This window comes from Osmia bicornis, chromosome 10 (assembly GCF_907164935.1).
Source record: "Osmia bicornis bicornis chromosome 10, iOsmBic2.1, whole genome shotgun sequence".
NCBI lineage: Eukaryota > Metazoa > Arthropoda > Insecta > Hymenoptera > Megachilidae > Osmia > Osmia bicornis.
Genome location: NC_060225.1, coordinates 787,652 through 811,104, shown reverse-complemented (window position 1 = coordinate 811,104; position 23,453 = coordinate 787,652).

Genomic DNA, 23,453 nt, shown 5'->3' with positions numbered 1-23,453 from the left:
CGATACGTTTCGGCTTCTCGCTTTCAATTCTTTGACCTCTCTCTCTGCTCTACTGTCTGTCCCTTTCTACGTTCACGCTTGGCTGGCGTCGCGCGTAACCAGCATTCGACATTTCGATTCTATAAACGAAATGTTTGGGTCCCAATTTCTGTTGCATATACATATCCCGGTTTTACTGTACCGTTCTCGAACCGAGACTTCAGCCCGAGAGAGAGGGAGAGAGAGAGAGAGAACGTGCACGAATATGAAACACTGAATGAGTGATTGCATGTATATTCAAACAGAGCGAATGATAGATTCGATGAGGAAAGAGGGAGAGAGAATGAGTGGGAGAATGAGAGAGAAGCGCGTGCAGCAACCGGCAATTATAAAAGACAGAGCGATCAGATTTAGAGCAAGTGGCAAACCAAACAGTTCCCACAGTAGCAATTCTTGTGAAATCAAATCGTAATTAAAATTTATAACAAGAATCTGAATTTAGGTATAATTATTATCTACAATATATATAATCCTTTCTCATTCTGGCATTAGCGATTCTGATGAGTTTCATTCGTATGATTTTATGTTCATTCGGAAGCCAATTTACAATTAGTGCCAAAATGAGAGAACATGTTATATTCTATCTCTTTTCAAAAAATAACATCGCTGCTCCGCCGATCACTTTATGGTTTGCCGCTACCTCCGATCTCTCACTCGTTTCTCGTGTTCTCTATCGTCCCGTTTAGAGAACAAAGTCAAACGGTACAGCATACCTGCTCCGTAATAAACAACTTTGCGATCCCGAGCGAGTTGCTTATTTCGAGGCAATACTGTACTGATTACTCACATTTTCTTTGCAGGCAACAATTGAAAAAGGCAGCATGCCTTACGGTAAGTGAAGGTACCGCGGCGGAAGCAGGTACCTGTGCAGGTATCTCCGAAGAAACTACATCTGCTGCGGATGATTTTATTACGAAGAAAATATATGAAGAAAACATAGAAAGAGTTGAAGAAATGGAAACTCTCGAAGATATTGTACAGGAAGGAAATTTGTATACAGGAGAAGATTAATTGAATACCACCGATGAAGACGAAGAAATAAATTGGGTGGTAGAGAAAGCCGAACCACAACAGCCAAAAGAACCAATTTCGGAAGGAATAGATTTTGCTAATTTTGCATATGTATTCGAAGAAATAAAGAATCTTGCAAAACATTCACCTATTGGCTGTGGCATTGAACATTTCGAAATAATTGGATGTCAAAAATATGGCTTAGACAAAACGTATGATGTACAGTGCCGAATGTGCAATTACGTAGGACAAATTCCGTGTCTTCGAAAGAATGATGGCACTATGGATATTAACCATGCCGCTGTTTCTGCAACAATGGTTACGGGCGGCGGATATAATCAACTGGAGGAATTACTCTCTGCCGTGAACATGTCTTGCATGACAAAAAGCATGTACGAGAAATGTCAGAATGACATAATCGATGGCTTCGAAGTGGCCGCACAACAAGAAATGGAAGAAGCTGGAAAAGAGGAAAGAGAATTGGCTATTGCAAGAGGCGATGTGCTTGCAGGCTATAATATACCATGGATTCCAGTTATCGCAGATGGCAGCTGGATGAAAAGATCGTACCGCGGAGGAGACTACAATTCTCTTTCTGGCGTAGGAGCTATCGTGGGATATCATACGAAAAAAGTGCTGTATATCAGCGTTAAAAATAAATTTTGTATGATTTGCCAAACAGCAGCAAAAAAGAAAGAAGCAGCGCGCAAACATCGCTGTTTCAAAAACTGGGGTCGTCAGCAAAGTTCAACCGGGATGGAAAGTGCTGCTATCGTCGAAGGATTCAAATGCAGCATAGAAATGCACAGTCTAGTATATTCTATATTAGTTGCCGATGGCGATAGCAGCGTGTACAAGAAAATATTGGACAATGATCCATATAAAGAGTATATGGTGCATATACGAAAAATAGAATGCACCAATCACCTCCTACGGAATTTCAGTAGAAAAATAAACGACATCGTAGCAAAAGGCCGCTACAAAGAGCTAAGAGCTGTCGTAAAGGACAATGCTCTGCGGCTACGTACTGGAATAAAGAAAGCTGCAGAATACCGATTCAAAGAAAAAATCAGACTAGTCGATCAAATAAAAAATTTGAAGGAGGACATGAAAAATGTACCGAGTCATGTTTTCGGTGAACACAAGGAGTGTCAGAAGTTAGCATATTTCTGCAACAAATATTCTGATCCGAACAGAGTAAATTATGTTCCACGATTGAAGCAAGGTGGTATATATCAAAGCATTGAAGAAGCAATGCAGCCACTCTTCGCTCAAGCTGAAAGTTTGTTGTACGCTTTGAATAATAATGCTGTAGAAAGCTTTAATAATATAATTGCCAAATTCATCGGAGGAAATAGGATAAACTTTGGACGAAGAGGCTCATATCAGTGTAGAGTCTCCGCTGCTGTCGTCCAATTTAACAGTAAAGAGACCTTTAGCAAATTGAGTATGGCAATGAATAAAGAGCCGACAACCATCGCAAGAAAGATGGAAGAACGTCGGAAGCGTGCAGCAGAAATGGCATCTAAATATAAAAAAGAAGTGAAAGCATCCTCATTCAGAAATCCGAAACAATCGTACGACCAGGATTACGGCCCCAGTGCAGCAAAACCAGATATGGAAGAGACTGTACACTCTTCCGAGTATGAAAGGCACATGGCCATACTCCATGAGTGGCAGACGATGCGGCACACGATCGAAGCGGAAACTCGCGATCAAGCGAAAAGTGAAAAGTGGATAGCTTACAGGAAAAAATTATTAACCGCATCATTACGAAAAGATACACCGCGGGCAAATACTTTGAAGAGTATACTGTATCCGCAAATACCAAATTTACGTTCCCTCGAATACGGAAGAGAGAACGAGGCAAACGCCTTGAGGCAATTAGAAGACGAATTAGGAATTCATATTCGACCATGTGGCCTCTTCATCGATGCGGTTGTGCCTTACTTAGGTGCAACTCCTGACGGCATTGTAGACGATGATACCATCGTCGAAGTAAAATGTCCAGAATCGGCGAAGAATTTATCGCCTGCTGAAGCAATACAGCAACTTCCTACAATACGGCGTATTTTCCGGGGTGATGAAATGAACAAAATTCATCACTACTATTATCAAGTGCAAGGACAGTTGCACATAACGAATAGACAATGTGCTCTATTCTGTTTATGGACGCCGAAAGGAATGAAAATTGTCAAAGTACCAAGAAATGATACATTCTGGGCAACAGAGATGGAGGAAAAACTGAAGAAGTTTTATAAGGACTGCATGTTGCCAGAAATCATAGATAGTAGGTTCAATCGACACCAGCCGATTAGAGAACCACCGTATATAAAAACAGGAGGAGCATGTACAAGTACACAAGTACAGAGTGACTAATGCACCGACGAGTGCATTCAGCTCATATGGAGAGCTGTCAAACAAGAAAATACAATACAAAGTGACTAATGCGCCGACGAGTGCATTCAGCTCATATGGAGAGCTGTCAAAGAAACAACTGCAATCCAAAGTCACTAATACACCGACGAGTGCATTCAGCTCATATGGAAAGCTGTCGAATAATAGAAATACAAAATAATGTAAGTACGTAAAAGAACGTAACTATGAAAGTATTTGGAGAGTGAAGAGGACCGTCTATGACGGGGGTGGTGGTGGGTCTCTTCACACTCTCCTAATAATTAATAGTTGCAGCTACTTTTCCTTACTTTGTACAGGAAGAGTACAATATATGACAGCGTAAGTATGACAGTTATACTTTTAGTATACAAGTAGTTGGATGAATTGGAAATGATCATGAATTTCATATATGAATTTATTTTAATTATTTTCAGTGACCAGTATCAATGGTGAAAATCCTGTTCTACGAAGGGAGGAAAGGAACCAGGTCTTCGCAATGCAAGCATAAAGATAAGTAAAACACATACATTTACAAATTTATTGCATGCAGATTGATTACAACTGATTATAACTTTTCATCGTAGATTCAATGAGAATATACTCTGTACACCATTGCAAGAAATATTGGTGAGAAATATGAAAGTAATAGTGGATTCATCAGGAAGTGTAGGTACCAGTTTGTACATTAAAGTAGGATAAACTCAAAAAGTAATTGTTATTAAACTTATTTATTTTTACAGATCAGACTAGGGTGTACAGTATGATAGTTGAAGATATTCGGTATCGTCTCAACCAAATTGTATAGATAATGTTTGTTCAATAATTACTGTCAATTATCTTATAAATGTACGCAGTTCATGTTCTACTGTAGTATTTTATTAATAAAAATTTTAATCCTTTTTTCTGTAAATATTCATTCACTGTTTATTTACTAATCTAACCCTAACCTAACCGTTTAGCATTTTTATATGGAAAAAGGTATAACGTAAGGAACTTTATTTTTCTGGGATTTCCCATCTTTTATTTTTCCTTTTCACTTATAGTTCCTCACTCCAACGTAACATATTGTAGCATAAGCATATTTTAATTAATTAAAAGTATAATAAATTTTCTACACTTGCACTATCAACCAAACTTTGCGTTTAAATTTTGTCAAGTACAATGTGACAGCTGACTATTTCTTTTACATTCAGAATAGAATATAGAATTAGCCAAAAGCGCCCTCTCGTTTTCATCGGCCTGCCCTATATCTATGGGTATTACCATTTCGGTGCAGAAAAATCTGCTGTAATACCGACGTCCCGATCGGTGACGTCACGTACTGGGTCTACCCCCTTAATCGTTTCCATCGCTTTCTTGGGGCCTCTTCCGGCGCTGGGAATAATCGATTATCGATTTATCGGTAGTCGGGATCGATGGGGCTGACGGATCCTCTATGGTGACGGGTGCGGGCTGAGGCCTTCGGGCTCGGCGACAGATGGCTCCTGCTGGCTCTCTTTTGTGGGGACCTGCAGCGGGAGAGAATAAATGCAACGGTTGTTCCGGTCAGAACTATCGTACTTTTCTTTATGGCGTATTATAATGGCGTTCCCATGAACGCGGTCTTTTCAGCTGGACGGTCGGTAACGAACTTCCTGGCAGTTTCAGCCATGCTGATCGATCTCCCCACTCCGCCGACTGCGGAAAGTGGGAGACGACTCCCTACACTTTTGCTGCCGTCGTCTGGGCTGCTTGAACGGTTGACTTTGAAGTCCATTACTGCTCCCTTTGCTGGGAGCGATTGGGGGGCTGTCGCCGGCCTCGAAGCCAGTGATGCCAGAACCGTGGGACGTGGGACAAATTTTTACCCTCTCCACGACGTCCCACGACGTTCCAGTGACTCCCCTACCGCCGTTGTTTCATCTAACACAAGCGCGTTGTCCCACGTGTCCGTGTGAGCTCTACGGGTTTGGCAGAGTTCGGCTGCTCTCGTCATTTCTACGTTATCGGCTCGATGCTCAAGCCGCTAAAGCACGTGGCAGCAGCATCGACGAATCGACAAAATAATATAATTTCGTACATGGCAATATGGCTGAATTAAGAAACCAGGAGAATCAGTCCGAATCCCGATTTTACGGTTTCAGTTCTGATTCTTAATGCATTAACGTTTTTTTAATACATAAAAATACATTTTTAATACATTAATATTTTGACGTACATTAACTTGGGAAGCAGTTAAAAAAGGAGTTGAACTGCTTCCTTTATTTATATTTTTTTTAATATTTAAGTTTTATATATATACATATGTATGTACGAATGGAAATCACTTGATACAAAAGTGATTTCTTCAATTAGATATTACTGTTACTCTATTTATTACAATACGTAAATGCGAAGACATACGACGAAAATTGGTTAGGATAGAATGTAAGGATATAAAGAAATTTCAATCTTTTACGGTTTGTTAGTTTTATTTTTTATTCGTAATAACTATTATCATTTTATTCTGTGAATAGTCATTAAAATGAAAGACAGAAAAGTACAGTTTAATTTTTTAGTTAATTTGTGCTACATACAATTTCATCAGGTTTCCGGCAACTGTTGCAGCTGGTCAACGCTTATACGATGCTGAATATTTTACCTTTCTATAATATATTTAGGAAACAAATAAAAATATAGTTTAGTAATTGTTATAATACAGTATCAACTGTTAACCTTATTAAAAACTTATCTTATTTTGCGTAATTATTCTGCATTTTCGCTTCCTTGCTTTGTAATGACGAATAACTGATTTTTTTTCAATGAAACTTTTACTAGTGTATTTGTGAGATTTTTCGGTTAAAACAAGATCAAACATGGTATAATTTGATTTATAATTTTTATTTACTTATTTATACCTAAATAAGTAAAAATAATGCAAATTATATGGTGTTTGATCTTATTTTATTTAGATGAACCTTACAATTACATTGGTAATAGTTCCATTTAGCAAAAATGAAAAATAAAAAAGTTATTGTTGAATTAATATTGTCTCACTCAAATGTTTTTTCTCGGGCCCTTTAATTCTCGGACCTCTTTCTCTTTCGCTATTTGTCTTTTTCTATGTTCGCCAGCATTCAAGAACTCGTTCGAGCTGTGTCGTTCTGCCAGCGTCACACACTTTTACGAGAATCGGGAAAATCCAGCAAAATAACACATTCTATACTGAAAGAATATACTTACTTATCTGTTTAAAAAAATTTTAATAAATCTGGCAACAGATTTATTTTCGGACTGCCTTTCTTAAGTAATCAGAATTTCACCATTCTTCTGTGCAGATCGTATGTAGCAGTTTGTAGCAAATTCAACATATTTTCGATATTATCTAGAATACACAGCCGATCGAAAATATTAAAAATCCAAGATATTTTGTGCCGCTTTTTATATGTTAAGGGCGATTGAAATGAAATAAATGATCAACAATGAAGAGTATAATAAAGGTGATCGCTGTTCATCTATTTCCTTTCTACGATGTACAGGATTGCCTCGAAATAAGCAAGTGGTTCGGGACCGAACAGTTGCTTATTTCGAAGCAGAGACCACTTACTTATTTCGAGGCAATCCTGTATTTCTTCCACAAGAGACGGTTTCCTAACAATTTACAGTACGAACAGTTAAAAAATATAGTTTCACAATTTGCTTTCCTCTTGAAGTTTTAACAGATTTTACTTCGATCAGATCAAAACTGATTTTTTGCAGTAAGAAATTGGTCAGTTTAGGGGTAGTTCATCCCCTAATTTTCACTCCTCTTCCAACATACCAATGCCGATTTTCGTCTTCTATCGCAAGATACTTTCATACCAAAAATCATCAAAATCGCTTCACTGGTCTCAAAGATATCGCAATTTTTCCATTTTAGCCCCCATTTTCGAGGGGTCGTTTCATCCCCTAAATGTGTTTTTCCGCCGATAAAAAAAATACGTGTGCCTTAGTTTTTCATGTATTATAACATATCCAAATTTCAGAAAAATCGGAGTCTGACACTTCCGTAGGTTTACTTGTGAGATGAGGAAATGACCAGCTGCAAAGGGTGTAGTTGATTTATTGATTGATTTGATAGTCCTGGCTATCAACAATGCAGAGGTCGAGCCAAGTTTCGGATTCACCAGTCACATGAGTAACTCCGTGCTCAACTAGCTCAAGTAAATGCTTCAGTATTAGGGAGCGAACATATACACATATGGCATCAGCACTATTAGACAGTTGGTCAGCATTGAAATCTCCTAGAATTAATTTGGTGCTGAAACCATCCATGGCATCGGCTAGAGCAGACGAGAAGTCAGTAGGAGTAGTGAAAGGTGAATGAGGTAGTCGATAGACAACACCAACGAAGATTGGAGAAATACCAGGAGCACTAATAGAGCAGAAGATGTATTCGATTAATCCGGGCTTACCCACCCATATATTTTGAGAACATTTGATGACAGAAACGGATAGACTGTTATGGGTATATAGGGCAACACCACCTCCATGAGTATTACGATCATTTCTTATTATGTTGAATCCGGGTAATTGCACCACGAGGTCCGGAATGGTCGAAGATAGCCATGTTTCCGCAACGGCTATGATTGTGGTTGAGTGGTGACAGTCAAGATAGTATTTCAAATCATGTAGATGAGCGCGAAGTGAATTTACGTTGGCACAGAAGGCAGTAATGCTGTTACGTGAGGAATTTGCAGAGCTGATCAAGGTTGAAGTAGAGGACTCAGAAGGAATAGATATTGATGACGCATAAGTAGTAGAGGCTCGTGGTTTATTGTTGCTGATGGTGGGTTGCTGGCGGACTAGTCAAGTACTATGCTGGGGCATTTGATTTTGTTGTTGTTGTTGGTTTTGGAACAAGATGACAATTTTCTTAATATCAGCATCGGAGAGGATGATATGTTTTAAGCTTTGGTCATCTTTTCTTGCAAAGGCAAATGTGCCTTTAGCCCATACATATTTGAACCCAATAGCTTTCAATGATCGTTTGGCTTCACCAAGTAGTTTGAAGGTGTGACTAGGGACAAGCTCATTAACAAAGATGTTGAAGTCGGCTTGCCCGTCAAGGTAGGTTCTTAATTGTGCTGGTAATTGAGTTTTATCAATCATCGAATACCTAAGTCCATTAAGAGTTTTGGCTTCAATTAGAATTTTACGCACAGCTTTAGAATTGATGCATGAAATGGCAATAGAAACTTTAGTGCGACGTTGGTCTGCTAAAGAGATTGGGCTGGCAGCTATGGTTGGATTTTTGCGCATGAAACGGGCTCGGGTGATGTTATCATGGTTGATGTTAAGCTTATTCAATACTGCATGTACCAACGGTAAAGGGTCTTCGAGAAGCGGATTTTCTGGAAATCCAGAGAGAGTAATCTCAGTTATATTAGTTTGCTGTTTGATGAGGTATTGGAGGCAGGCTGAGTTAGATTCGGTTACAGCAGCGAGTCTTGATAGATCATTATTATTGTCATTGTTAACGCTGGAGGAGGATGGATCATTAGCTGTGATACTGTCAACTCGCTGTGTTAGATTGGCCCGGAATTCAGTATTTTCATTACGGAGTTGACTGGTGGTGTGTTTAAGTGCTTCATTGTCTTTTTGAAGGCTGTTGGCTGAGGTTTTCAGTTCTACGATATCCTTGTGGTATTCATCAAGCTTCGCGTTAATTAATGGTATATTGCTTAATAATGATTCTTGGTTTCTAAGTTGTGCGTTAATTAAGCTGATACCTTCGAGACCTTCATGCATAACGGCCTTGTTAGTTGTGGATTTCTTCAGAGGCCGGTGGCTATCATCATATAGGAGATTGGAGCGAGTCCTTTTTTTAGAGTCATTTGAGATACTGGAACTTTCAGAGTCCGAAGGCGACGGAGGTTGAAGAAAGTTTTGCTGGCTGTAGAAGTATCAGTGGTTGTAGCTTGATCGGATGTGACAGGTGTAATGTTTTGGCGTTTGTCCGACATGTCGTATATGGTGGTGACTATCTCAGATTGGCACATACAGATGGCGCAAAGAGTTGATTATAGTTGAGAGAAAGTAGTGCGTGTGACAGTTATCGACAGGTGACTTAATTGGCTGCACTAATCGCTTGGTGGCACAAACGGTAGAACCAGTGTAAAGATACGTGAGGGAGAAGACAGGTGAAAAAGGCGGAGATGGATGTTAACCTCAATCTCTAGAGATCCCCAAGAAAACACTAAGAGGAAAGATTATGCGGCTCCTCCCACAATAAAATTATGTCAGGATGAAGTCTGTATGTAATAATATACAGTATCCTGAGAACAGAAAAACACCCGAAGGCAGCGTGCGGCAATAATAATTCAGAGAAAACGGAGCGAACAGAAATAGCGTGCGACTGTAAAGAAGAAGGATAAGAAAATGGTCGTAAAGAAGAAGGATAGAGTGAGAGCTGGAGCAATGAAAAGTTGCAAACGTTTCAATGCACTAACAGGGCCGTACTATTGAAATTTTTCACGTGACAATTCAGTCGAAACACGATGTACGTCGATGTACACGATAATTTATAACAAACATTGTAACCGTAACAACGATAAAAATATAAAAAATGAAAAAAGGGAGTGTGAAGTAAGAGAGGTAAATTAAAGATATGAATCATATTGTCTTACATATTATAAAATACCATGATATTACTGCATCGCAAACTACTGACTTCATGCAAATCTGTAGTATATAAAACATAACTTACCTTTGTTGCCACTTTTTATTTGTGGATACACGCTTTGCAAATATGGTACAATTTCGATTTTTTTTATTCCCTTTCAAATGTCTTCTGTTTTTTGCATTTTCACTTTCTTTTATTCGTTCCATATTCACACAATTATCACTAGCATAGCAATACGTAAAAATAAAATAGTTCAAAAGTTCCAAATATATTTATATGTCACTTGATGAGAAGTCCTGCGAATTGTCTGAGTGCCCTCGAGGGGCCCGATTATGAGCCAACCGAAAATCGAGAGTTGAGCGATCAACGGTGATGACGTGTTCCGAATAATATTTGGCTTGATGACTTGCCCGTATGCGTCCGCTCCAAGAATGATGTCCACCGGTCTGGATACGAGAAATTGAGGATCTGCGAGATTCAATTTCTCCAAATGCGCTGGCAGAGTGGGCTGAGATGGTGGTTCTGATGGCAAGCAAGTGGTCACCTTTGTAAGCACGTGTGCTTGAACGGTGACTGCGAGTGGTCTGTAATTAGAATGGAGTGTAATATTGACCATTCCATTTGTCTGCGAGGTCCTTGCTCCACCAACTCCGTGGACATCCAATGAGGAGCGTTTCCGTCTGAGTCTAAGCTGATTAACTAAAGACTCTGAAATAAGAGAAACTTCAGAGCCTGAATCGACCAGAATTCTTACTTGCTGCGTTGCGAGGTCGGTGTGCACTCTTGCGAGTGCTGTTGCTAGAAGTGTGGTCCGTGGTCTGCGTGGTCTGAATGCGTGGGCTGCGTGGTCCTTTAATGCGTGGGCTGAGCAGGCTGCGTGGGCGTCGACGACTGCACCAACATCTCAATGTTGTGTTGATTGCGTTTGCGTGGTCTGTGATGCCTTCGCCGTGGGCTGCGAAGACGTGGAGGCGGTCGCGGGCTGAGCGGTCGGCGGGAATGGCACCAACACCCTGATGAGGTTGCCTCCATGAAGTGCTGTGTGGTGCTGCTCATTGCAGAGCTTGCACCGTTGTTGCGTACGGCAGCTTCTTAAATTATGGTGGCCCAAGCAGTTCACGCACAACTGCTGAGCCTTCACCGCACTGATCCGCTCCTCCACGGTTTTGTCCCTGAATACAGGGCATGCGGACAAGAAATGATCCTTGGCGCAGAGCGCACAAGGATACAGCGCTGACGTGCGTGGTCGAACTGATGACGAGGGAGTGGTCGTTGTCGTGAACTGCGCTGCGGCGGCTGCGTGGACGGCGGCTCTCTGTTGCACCAGCCGGATGTCGCGACTGGCGGGGCGTCCTGACGAGGTCTGCGTGTTCTGAGGCGTCTTTTGTTCGGCCACCCGCTCCAGCTGTTCCAATGTTCGGGCTCGTCCCAGCAAGAATGTCGTGAGCTGCGACATCGTTGGGTAGTCTGTTTGGGTGCTCAGCGAGGACTCCCAGCGTTCTCGAGTGTCCGAATCCAGCAATCGCACCAAATGACTCAGCAAAAAACAATAATGCTGGTCGTTGAGCCCAAACGTGGTCAGCGCCTCAATATTCCTGTGTTTCCCCGATGATGTTGGTCATTTTGATCAACGAGCTAGCCCTCCGCTGTTTCATGGGCTTAAGCTCGGAAATTCGGTCCATGTAGGCCTGCACATTCAGTCTTTTGTTTTCGAACCGCTCATCGAGAAGCTTCCAAGCCTTTTGGAAGGCCTCGTTTGTAGCGGGTAAATGCGCGATCACGTGGGCTGCGTTGCCTGATACCGCTCCTTTCAAATAATGGAGCTTGTCAACGTCGGCGAGGTCGTCGCGCTCCAAGATCACCGACGTAAACGCCGACTTGAAGGCCTGCCATTTATTGTACTCCCCTTCGAATTTTGGGAGTGCAATTTCCGGCAAGCGTGATCGCGTGATCAGTTGGCAAATAGGTTAATTCAAAAAGTTTACTATGTAAAGCATCTCCTATGAAATGGTAGCGCAAGTCTATGTGCTTTGACCTTGCATGGAACATACTATTACTTGCTAATTGTTGTGCACTTTGATTATCATTATAAATTCTTATTTTTAGCTTAAATCCTAACTCAATTAATAAATTTTTCAAAAACATACATTCCTTGCATGACTCAGATAAAGCCATGTATTCTGCTTCTGCAGAAGATAAGGCTACAGTTTTTTGTTTCTGTGTCTTCCAGGATATGGCTGATCCACCAAGTTTAAAAACATACCCGGTGAATGATTTTCGATCCAGAACATTGGAACCCCAATCTGCATCTACAAATCCATTTATTTCAAAGTCATCCTTCTTAAATACTAGACCGAAATCAATTGTACCTTTTAAATATTTAACCACTCGCTTGGCCGCGTTCCAATGCTCCGTACCAAAACATGTGTTAAATTGGGACAAAAATACAACGCTGTGCATAATATCTGGCCTAGTAGCTACGGAAACATACATTAAACTGCCAATTAATTCTTGATATGGCAAATCCAAATCTGTTCGATTCTTCTTTAAGGTATATAATAAGCTTCTATCAGCTGGAGTCGTACACATTTTTGCATCGATCAAATTGAATTTTTCAACAATTTTGTTTATATGCTTTCTTTGTAGAAGGCAAATTGTTTTATTTTTTCTTAAGATTTCTATGCCTACACAGTAATTTGCCTCACCTAAATCCTTGACTTCAATTTCAGATTTTAATTTATCTTTAATTTCTTTTAATATTGTCTCATCATCATATGCAATAAGCATATCATCAACGTATAGTATAATAATAATTTTATAATTTTCGTTCATGTTGTAATATAGGCAATGTTCAGTCTCGGAGGCTTTCAGATTTAGGCTTTTAAGGATTTTATCTATTTTTAAGTTCCATACTCTACTAGCTTGCTTTAAGCCATATAACGATTTTCTTAATAGACAAACTTGATTAGTTCTCTTAATCTTTTCTAGCATATCCCTGGTTTTCACATGAATATCTTTGTATTTATTTTTTAAAAGTATAAGTTCCAGAAATATTTTTAAGAAGCCTGGTATCTTCATATAAACTTTCTCATTTAAGGTACCATGTAGGAATGCATTTGTTATGTCTAGTTGATCTATTTTAAGGTTAAACTGAGCAGCGAGAGCAATTAATACTCTAAATGACTCCAGCCTTACAACAGGAGAAAAGGTTTGAAAGTAATCAATACCAAAAATCTGTCCGAAGCCTCTTGCTACCAATCTAGCCTTTCTAATTTTAATGTTACCATCAATATCAGTCTTGTTACTTAACACTAACTTAGAGTCTATGATATTGCTTTGTTTAGGTTGATCCACAATGTCCCATGTATCATTTTTTACTATCTGTCCAATCTCATCACAAATTGAATTTTTCCAATCTTCACCATACTCACCATTTAAGCATTCTTGATAATCGATACCTGCAAAATTAGCTTGCTCAAAAACATCGTCGACCAATTCAGCATCGCCTTGAACAGCTGTTATGTCGTCTCCATTTTCGTCATTTTCGTCTTCAACATTTGCAGACTGACTGTGTTCATGAGATGGTAAAACATTTCTTGATTCTCGAAGATTATAGGTTGAATTATACCTCTTCGTTGGTCGCCCAGGTCTACCTGTCTGAACTGATTTTGGTCTACCTGGCAGGCGCTTTTCCATATTTACAGTTTGGTCTTCATTTCTTGAAAGAAAATTTTCATCCTTATCTTCAGTGGATAAATCGATTTCAACCTCGTTTAATTTTGTAAAAACTTCATTTTGATTTTGATTGTATGTTATATCGCCCATGACTTTAGCTTGACCTTTTAAAGTTGCTAAATTTTCTTCTATAACCTTTACATCTCTTGATACAATTACTTTTCTCATTTCCGGTATCCAGACTCTATAAGCTTTACTTTCTTCTGAATATCCTACGAGCCTGCCTTCATGAGCTCTGTCTGCTAGTTTACTTTTCTGTGATTTGTCCAAGACAAATACTTTTGCACCAAATGTTTTAAAGTGTATTAAACTTGGTATTTTTCCATACCATTTTTCATGAGGAATACCTCCATCTAATCCCATGGTTGGACATCTGTTCCTGATGTAATTCGCCGTCATCAGTGCTTCTCCCCAAAATGACAAAGATAAGCCTGAGTCGGCTAGCATACATCTTACTGCCTCAACCAGAACTCTGTTCTTCCTTTCAGCTAATCCATTTTGTTCAGGAGTTCTAGGAGCTGAAAATCTTCTTTGTATACCTGCAGACACTAAGCAATTATTCATGTTTTCGTTATAGTACTCTTGTCCATTGTCTGACTGTAAAGCTTTAATTTTTTCTCCAAGTTGATTTTCTGCCATGTTTTTAAATTGTAGGAATTTAGCATAAACCTCACTCTTATTTTTCATTAAATATACTGTGCAGTAACGAGAGTAATTGTCAATAAACGTGACGAAATATCTTGCACCTCCAATGGTTGGTACATTAAATGGGCCACATACATCTGAATGTATTATTTCTAGAGGTTTTTTACATCTTTCACTGGAGTGATTGAAAGGACTTTTTGTCTGTTTACTTATGGCACAAATATCACACTTTTGAATTGATTCGTTATCACTAAATTTTATATTATTGGTTTCAAGCATGACCCTTCTTAGACTTTTCTCATTTAAATGAGCCATCCTGCCATGCCATAATCTCAAAAGAGAACTTTCCTTATTTTCACTTACATGTTGAGCAATTTGATTTTCAGTCTTTCTCAAATAATACAAATTACCCACTCTGTCAGCAATTAATTTCACCTGTTTAGTTTCTCTATCCCTCACAATAGCAGTATCTTTGTCGAAGGTTACTGTATTGTTTTTATCTACAATCTTAGAAACCGATAAAAGATTTGACCTTAAATCTGGTACGTAGAACGCATTTTCCAGTTTTATATTTCTATCTTCGTTATTCGCATTGATCTTTAATTTTACAATTCCTTTTCCTTTTATGCTAGTGGAACCACTGTTTGCCAAATTCAAATTTTCACTTGTATCCAATAGATAATCAAAACTTCCACTATCTTTACATAAATGTGCAGTGCAACCACTGTCTAGAACCCATCTACTTTTATCATCGTTAACATCTTTACTTGAACTGCCAACAAAAGCATAAAAGGCATCATCTTCTGACGCATCATCTTCTGCCACGTTCGCATTTTGATTATTGTTGTTGCCATTACTCACTGTAGTTTTTGATCTACAGTAGGTTGCTATATGTCCTCTTCTTTTACATTTATAGCAGGTCATATTTGAGAACTTATTGTAATTTCCTGCTCTATTATTATTTGTAAATCTTGAATCATCACCACTATTTTCACTTTTATTCTTGTGAAAATGTTTATTAGGCATTGATGCTGCCATAGCACTTGAAGGCTCAGAATTTGACTTCCTTGCTTGAGATTCTTCTAAAATTTTTACTTTAAGCGCCTCCGCATTGGGCAGCTCATCTCTTGTTTCGATGGCACATCTAAAATTCTCAAATGAAGCTGGCAGACTGTATAGCATCATAATTGAGAACAAATCTTCATTAATTTCAATATTCATGTCAGTTAATTTATTCTTAATTTCAAAAAATTTATTAAGGTGAACTGTAACGTCATCACCTTCACTCATTTTCTTTAACGTAAGCTGCTTTAATAATGTAGCTTTTCTTGCTGGACCTTTAGATGCAAAAGCACTTTCCAGCTTTAGCCATACCTCTCTTGAAGTACTGCATGTTTTTAATTGAGATAACTGGCTGGGACTCACGCACAGAATGATGTCAGCCTTTGCCTTGGAATCAGTTTTTACCCATTCTGCTACTGCATTAGCATTCTGCGTCGCATCTTCAGGCTTTACTAATGTGCCATTTACGTATTGCCAGAAATCATTTTTAACAAGTATTGCCGCCATCTGCATACGCCACGTCTCGTAATTATCTTTTTCTAACAGTTGGATTCGAGTTACACTATTCATTGTTCTCGAAAAATCTCAACGCCACGTGGTAACTTAGCCTGTACGATGTCCGGCGAACTAATCGCTATTAATTTCAATAATTGTTAGAGCTCTGGGCCCATAACCTATTTGATATATGCAGAGCACAGGAAACAGACAATTATATATGAAAATAAACAAGGCTTGCAGATTTGATTGATAAACGTATTTTTATTTATTCGATCACACTTGAACCACGAGGCGTTCTGTTCATGCGTCATACACGTACAATACAGAACAAAAGAAAAGGAACATACAGTTAAATTTTGCGCGCTGTATTTGAAAATCGTGCATTGCAAGACAGTAATATCTTCAACAGAGCTCAAGAAGGAAGTGAAAAGACTTAAATATAGCAGAGAGGCAAGAGGCAGAGGTAAAGGAAGAGGAGGAAAAGGTGGAAGAGTTGGAGGAGAAGGTAGCGGTGGAAGAGCAGGAAGAGGAGGAAGAGGAAGCAGAAATTGGGGCAAAAATAATCCCATCATTATTTTCAAATAAACGAAATAAAAAAGCAGAGTACTATGGTTTGTTTGTTGCACATCCTATCTTTACCCTCAATTATAATATAAGTAAATACAATATTATCAATACATAATTTTTTAATATATAGGTGTATTTAAACAACAGAAATGTAAGTATTAATAATAAAAAACATAAAGTAAAATAAATATGTATTTAAAAAATAAAAACATATTGAAAACAAATTTTTTTTTAAATTGGTTGTTTTTATGTATAAAAGAACATAGGTTACAAGTTACATTCCTTGCTTGCTTTACTAAGTAAATTAGTAAACGTATTCACGAAGAAATATGTATAGGCATAAACCGAATTTATACTTTTACATCCAGCTAACGCTTGACTTTTGTCATGATTCCACGTTAGGAGGCGTTCTCCTTATACGCCACCTTCTAACCACTAGTTGAACTAAATTTGTCACGTGACTTGCTCTGTATTATCCACAAAATGGCGGAACCAGTCTGTGGGAATGCTTTTACGGGACTACACTTTTCGTCCTTATTTCGCAACAAATGAAGACAAAATAGAGCTTAATTTGCAGGTAAGGGTTGTGGATAGACCGCTGCACTCATGGTTTCAATCACAACACTCTTTTAGTGGCCTAAAAATGCTTCGATTCGGCGACTACATTTTATCGATTTTTTCCTCCACTTTGGACGCTTATATTACTAAACATCAACATAATCCCACTAAAACATGAGTGCAGCGGTGTGAATTGGACCTTCCTCTTTCGAATAAGCCCTCACCCAGCCCCAAATGTTCTCATATAAGGAGGAAAAGTGTAGTCCCGTATACCCCTGTTTAGGCCCATTTTTGCCGGTAAAGTCAACACGTTACTATTATCCGTGTCTACCCCCTTAAGGAATTTACGGGAATCGGTTATTTGTCCTTATATGAGAAGACTTGGGGCTGGGTGAGGGCTCATTCAAAAGACGAAGGCCCAATGCAGGGCGGTCAACTCATGGTTCAACGAGATTGTGTCGATATTTAATAATATAAGTGTCCAAAGTAGAGGAAAAAATCGACAAAATGCAGTCGCAGAATCAAAACATTTTTAGGCCACTAAAAAAGTTTTGTGACTCAAATGGTGAATTGACCGCCCTGCATTGAACCCACCTCTTTCGAATGAGCCTTTATTCAGCTCAGGATCTTCTCATATAAGGACGAATAACCGATTCCCGTGATTGCATTCCCACAGACGAGTTCCGCCATTATCTAGATAATACAGAGCAAGTCACGTGACAAAGGGTCTAGCCGTATAAGCATAGTGAATCGGCCCCAGCAACACTTTCGGTTGATATTTATACCACATAATGCTTTTTGCCTAAACAACAATTGTATGCAATTTCAACCCCCTACCCCCTCTGATAAGGGAGATATGAGGGTAAAACTCAAAACCTTTATCATTTTTCTTCTCGGAAACTATTTAAGATATATGATCACATTAAAGTGCAAATAGTAGGTATTCATTAGCTGTATATCATATTTTTTTTTCAAAATTTTTATTCGATGATTAAGGGTTGAAAATTAATAAATAAATTTTTGAAAATGATTTTTATAAACAATCCCTTGGATGACACCCACCGAAAAAATTAAGAATAATCCTTTACTATTTAACTATTATCTGTAAAAATTTCAAGAGTGTCGGATTGGTACATCATAGTTAAAAAAAAATAAAACCAATGCAACGCCCTTTCATAAGGCAAAGCCGGCCTGAACGTTAGAGGCGCTCAACCTAACCGACCTACAGGGGAATACGTAGCGCCGAACCGCCACGTTTCTCGTACCAGAAACAGCTCTCAGAAAAGTATGAGTTCTTCTTTCCCTAAACTGTGTGTTACTTAACAGTCATTTATTTAAATAATATATTAACAATTTAAATTTTTTAATTAAGTTTTCTGGTCCTAACTGTTAACATCCGTGTTTTTACGGTGTTTCTCGTTTTAAGTATGTGGGAGCCCTAAATCACAGATTTATATCATGTCTTGAACAATGGCACTGTGTTAGATGCCATTAGTTGTCCTTTTAATAGTCGAAGAAGGTATCACAGGTATAACTGCAATATCATTCTATTCAACGCTGTAAAGAACATAGACTTCTATAACTATTTCCGTCTTTACTTTTTCACGTACGTATTACTTTTAATTAAATTGTAGCTGGTACCTGTGAATAGTTGTAACTAAGGTTTTCCTCGTTTTAAGCATATGGTCGCCCTGAAAAGGGTTAATTATATTATAGCGTACCAGTACTACCTGGAAATGTACTAACATTATTCCAGTTATTGATGAAAATAGCGACGAAGATTAAAACTTATTTACAAGCGTGTTTTTTTTTTAAAAGTTTTTGAGTGTTCTGTTTTAAATCATATACTTCAACCTGACAATACATAACACAATCAGCTCTTTTTAGGGCTTAATAATCAGCCCTTTTCAGGGCTCCCACATACTTAAAACGAGGAACACCTTAGTTGCATTTATCAAAGGGTGCCATTTGTAACGTACAACATAATCAGCTCTTTTTAGGGCTCCACGTACTTAAAACGAGAAACACCGTGAAAACACGGACGTTAAAAGTTAGGACCAGAAAACTTAATTAAAAAATTTAAATTGTTAATATATTATTTAAATAAATGACTGTTAAGTAACACACAGTTTAGGGAAAGAAGAACTCATACTTTTCTGAGAGCTGTTTCTGGTACGAGAAACGTGGCGGTTCGGCGCTACGTATTCCCCTGTAGGTCGGTTAGGTTGAGCGCCTCTAACGTTCAGGCCGGCTTTGCCTTATGAAAGGGCGTTGCATTGGTTTTATTTTTTTTTAACTATGATGTACCAATCCGACACTCTTGAAATTTTTACAGATAATAGTTAAATAGTAAAGGATTATTCTTAATTTTTTCGGTGGGTGTCATCCAAGGGATTGTTTATAAAAATCATTTTCAAAAATTTATTTATTAATTTTCAACCCTTAATCATCGAATAAAAATTTTGAAAAAAAAATATGATATACAGCTAATGAATACCTACTATTTGCACTTTAATGTGATCATATATCTTAAATAGTTTCCGAGAAGAAAAATGATAAAGGTTTTGAGTTTTACCCTCATATCTCCCTTATCAGAGGGGGTAGGGGGTTGAAATTGCATACAATTGTTGTTTAGGCAAAAAGCATTATGTGGTATAAATATCAACCGAAAGTGTTGCTGGGGCCGATTCACTATGCTTATACGGCTAGACCCTTTAGTTCAGCTAGTAGTTATAAGGTGGCAACAAACCAAAAAGGCTGCCGAGCTGGAATCGTAGCCAGAATCAAGCGTTTAGCTCGATCACGTCACTCGAACTGTGCTACGAAGGCAAACGAAAAAGGCATCGCCCGAACGCTGAGCGGGACGCACTACAGTCATGCTGTCCTTCTCTCATTCTGAATGTTGAGATTGTCCCTTTTCGCTAAGTTTTGACTGCCGCCCGCCTGCATTATTCACAGCGCCCCATAACAAACTCGCCCTATTCACACTATATCGTGTTTGGTATCATTTTAATTAGAAAAATCTCACCAATGCGCTAATATAAGTTTCAGTAAAAAAAAGTTAAAAACAGAAAAGTTTTATAAGCCAATTAGTATTAGTCACACCGATACGTTTCGGCCCTTTCCTTTGATCATTGGACCTCTCTCTCTCCTCCACTGTCTGTCCCTTTCTACGTTCACGCTTGGCTGGTCGTCGCGTGTAATCCGAGATTCGACACCTCGGCTGGATATATGCAACGTCTGGGTCCCAATCTCTGTTGCATATATTCAGCTTTTACTATATAGACGCGAGATCCCTCCATTTATTAGTTCTAATAGTACTTTTTTATGCAGAATGTTCTAAGGAGTTGATACGAGTAAAGAAAGAAATGCAATTCTATTTAAACAAAAAGTGCATCTGCATTTTTTTAGTGTAACGTTGCATCCACGAAGAAAACGAAGTCATAGAAAAATAGACATTATCATACCATTGAACTTTTTATCCGACTTCGAAAAGGAGGAGGATACTCAATTCGATCAGTATTTTCTTTTTTTTTTCTGGCTTTGTTCACCGATTACGCCGAGACGGATGGACCAATTGGACCGAAACATTTTGCATCTTCTAAAGCATGTCTTCCCATTGGTCCCGTTAAAAAACATTCTATATTTTTTCATTCCGAACGGTTTTTATTGCAAAAAACGTACTATTTCATGTACATGCGGTGTATGTTCACCAATTATTCTGAGACGGATGGACCAATCGGAATGAAACTTTTTGCATCTTGTACAGTACAATTCCCCATTGGTCCCGTAAAAAAAATATTTTGCATTTTTTTATTCCTAACGACTTTTTTTTCTAAATGTGCGTTCGCTGATTACTCCAAGACGGATGGACCAATCGGAATGAAATCTTTTGCGTCTTGTAGGATATGTCTTCCGATTGGTCCCGTTATAAAAATATTTCGCATTTTTTTATTTCGAACGGTTTTCATTATTGCAAAACACGTTCTGGTTCAAGGAATGCACCGATTGCGATGAAAGTTTTCACATTTCGTAGATCATTCCGCGATGATTCGATTTCCCAAAATTTATGTAACTTCTTATTGTTAATAGCTATTGTTATTATAATAAAAAGCCTATTCTTTAGGGTTACCCTCCAAGGAATATACCGATCGCGATTTTTCAAACTTGTCCCTGCAAGTAAACTTCGAATACTGCTCGTTCCACTAAAAAGTGTGAAATAAAATAATTTTTAACAAAAAAAAAATGCGACTTCGAAATGCACTAAAAAGTATAAAATAATTTCTATTTCATTTATATCTGTATTCCACAGCTATTAATACAATCTACTTAATCATTAAATGGGATACTAAATATAGTTCAAAGTTTTCGGAGGCGGCGCAAAATTAAAAATACCCGAACAAACGGTGCTGCCAATAACGATTTGATTGTGGTATGGCAAACTTGGTAATTAATAAGTTGCAAGAGAAAAATTATAGGTCCGGTTGAAAACATTTGTAATTGTAACGATTGTATGAGAAATTGTCAGCACTCCTGATGGACATGCACTATACTGCAGTTCACAAGAGACCATACTTAACTCGCGCCGCTCACTAGGTCTAGAGAGATTTTTAATGACGTGTGTTATTCCCCTCTCCAGCTTGCTTCTTATTATACTTTGGGATCATATAAATGGTGGGCAGAAATATATGACGTACGATAACTGAAAACCGGTGATGATATTGTAAAGTATCACGATACAATGAAATTTCTATTATTTGTCGCAAAAAAAAATGATGTGAACGCATAGCAAGAAGCAAGCTGTAAAGGGGAATCACACGCACTATTAAAAATCTCCCTAGACCTCAGTAGGTCACTAACTGCGCGAGTTAAGTGCGGTCACTCGTGAACTGCAGTATAGTTAATTCGTAATGGGTATATTGATTCCCATTGAATATTGTTTACTTGAAATTATCAAATGGGTCATTTGTCACTGGTTGCCGACACCTGAACTAGGATCTTCCTAGGAGAGGAAAAGTTTTTAATTTTGCGCCGCCTCCGAAGACTTTGAAATATATTTAGTATCCTACTTAATGATTAAGTAGATTGTATTAATAGCTGTGGAATACAGATATAAATGAAATGGAAATTATTTTATACTTTTTAGTGCATTTCGAAGTCGGATTTTCTTTTTTATATAAACAGTTTTTTCCTATCTCTTACCAAATTCAAGATATAACCCGTCCTAATTGCATAACGTGTCCTGTATACTTTTATTAATTAAAAAACATTTATTTAAAGAATTCTCAGATTGCACGTTCCTTCGGTTCTTCAGAGTAGGCATATATTTTTCAGCAGCGAGGGGTGCTACGATGCGCTGTATAAAATCCACGCGTTTGGTCAGTCAGAATCTACCGAAGCGGGACAATTCTATCATTTAGGTTGAAAGAAGGATAGCATGATCACCACGGACCTAGCCAAGTGTAGTGGCTGGGCAGGGAGGTGATACCCCGACGTGGCGCGTCCCCAAGTGGCGGATAGGGGAATGCTCGCCATGCACTTTTCGGAGTGCATGGAGGGTAGTAGTGAAATAAAATAGTTCCCGCGAACCAAACACCAAGGGAAGGAAAACCCACCAAAACCTCCTCTGTGACTGGGGGATAGAATACAGGCACGGTAACCCCTGCCTGTCGTAGGAGGCGACAAAAGGGGGGCGCTTGCTGCTGTCGAAGTAGCTTCGCAGATAACCCGGGGCGATGCCGATGGGATCTACGGATCCTGGCAGGGCCTTCCTTGCCGGTAAGGCCTGGGTCGGAGAGGCGAAAAGGAGGCTGCGGCGTCGTTGAGTTCTACAGGGGCCTGGCTGTGTGGCGGTCTGGTGCGGGTAGCAAACCCGGAGTGCCCTAGCAATTATACCGTAAACCAGTGGTCATGTTTCGCTGGAACGGGGGGCTTGCCTTCATTGGCCGGCCCGCGAGGATGACACCCTCTATAAAAGATCCCTAGCCCCAAGCCGCGGTGCGCGGTGAGGAGGGCGTGCCCGGAGTAAGCACCGGGCATGGCTGATGGGTACATCAGTCTCTAGCGGCCAACCCCGGGGTACCTGGCGACCCCCCGGGTGTACTAGCCTTACCCGGGTAAGGCGGCTCTGCCCGGGTGGACCTACGGACCGACCCACTCGTGGGAATAATATGGAAGATTATACACAAAATACAAACACTGGACGGAACTTACGAACGACGACTACGGCGACGGATTAGGACATAGACCAGGATAACGCGAACTTGTTCGCTGTTCCCCGCCCCGAGAGGGCTAGAAGAGGGGCCTTGCGACCACGTGG